Below are 1,633 nucleotides of genomic sequence, written 5' to 3' on the forward strand. Positions count from 1 at the left end.
CCTCCTCCCTCCTCCTCCCTCCTCCTCCCTCCTCTTTTCCGTAATGACGGAGACGAACTCCTGCGGACTCCCTTCTCGATGATGAATTGCGAACCAGGGAAAGCGCAATTTCGGCTTGTTCATCGTTTTACAACAGTTTTATTTCTCAGCGTGCTCATCTCTCTCTCTCTCTCTCTCTCTCTCTCTCTCTCTCTCTCTCTCTCTCTCTGGCATAAATATGATGATTACATTAATCTGCTCAAAGAAAGTCGGAATTTTCCGCAAGAAAACTCTGATCGCAGTGTCGTGGTTAAAATCACAGTTCCAGATACTTACAAACACATCAGCTTTTCCAATTCCCACGAGCTTTTGTGGTATTTTATTTTGGCGTCCTTTGAATAATGTTTATTAAAATTCCCAAAAATCTATTTGGTATTTTCTTAAAGAATCCAGAAATGCAAAGTAGTACAAATTTGTCAAATCAATTTCAATAAGCAAAATTGGTTTGACCTTAATCATGTCATTATGTTTTGGGTTTGCTTTCAGACTCCGCCGCCGCCGCCGCACCGCAGCCGGGGGCAGCATAGCGGATAGGGGGCGGTCCGGTCGCCGCGCACCATCCTGCAGCCGGGGGCGGGGACGAAGTGGCTGCACCAGGTGGTGGTCACGGCGCCGTCCTCGCCACACTCGTACTCGCCGCAGCCCTGCCCGCCCGCCGTGGCCCACCGCTCGCCGGCCTCGTAGCGCCGGCCCTTGTGCCGGCAGCTGGGAAACTGCTGCTGCTGCTGCTGCTGTGGCTGCTGCTGCTGCTGTGGCTGCTGCTGCTGTGGCTGCTGCTGCTGTGGCTGCTGCTGCAGCTGCGGCTGCTGCTGCTGCGCTGGACCTGCGGGAAGACGGAGACCATCGTCAGCGTGATCAGCAAGGATGCGGATGCACTTCCTGTCCTGTACCGCGCCTCGCGGTCACGGCCGCCGTCGGGCGAGGACACACACACACACACTGCTGATGCTGCACCGCTGCCCGAGACTCTCTTGCAAAAAGTGTCACGAACACGTCAAATTAAACGCTTTTCTCAACAAAACAGTCTTGTCAATAACTCTCCCTCCTTTCCCTCCTCTGTGAAAGCAAAAACAAAATCAAGACAGAAGTGACTGGCGAAATTTGGTATTTGAGGAATGCCAAAACATTTGGCAGAAGCAGCCGCGCGGCGTTTCGAGTGCGATTCGGCCGCTCGGATACCGCAGAGTAGGCAGGGGGAGACGGGGAGACCCTCGGTCAGCAGTGGGTTCCGTTTTATCGTCGACAGCGGAACAGAGCAGGGCGGCGGCCAGCGTGCACGGGGAAGAACTGTGGCAGGGCGGTTAGGCTGATCCGGCCTCGGGCGAGACAGACGGGCAGCGACCGGATCTGGGACAGGGATGTGCGGCACATTATTTGGGACAGGCTAGGGCGCGATGGGTCTATTGGTGCGGCGGAGACGCGCAGAGTTCGAGAAAACCACCCGTATTATCACGATTTACTTTGCATTTGCAGGCAAAGTGTTGGACGGATCATGGAAGTCATGATCATGGAGCCCAGGTAAGTTACACATGTGCGTGCGATGCAATGTCAAGAGGAGGAGAGAGAGAGACAGATAGATAGGGAGAGAGAGAGA

This window comes from Frankliniella occidentalis, unplaced genomic scaffold (genome assembly GCF_000697945.3).
Source record: "Frankliniella occidentalis isolate FOCC.00 unplaced genomic scaffold, Focc_3.1 Scaffold24, whole genome shotgun sequence".
Classification (NCBI taxonomy): Eukaryota; Metazoa; Arthropoda; class Insecta; order Thysanoptera; family Thripidae; genus Frankliniella; species Frankliniella occidentalis.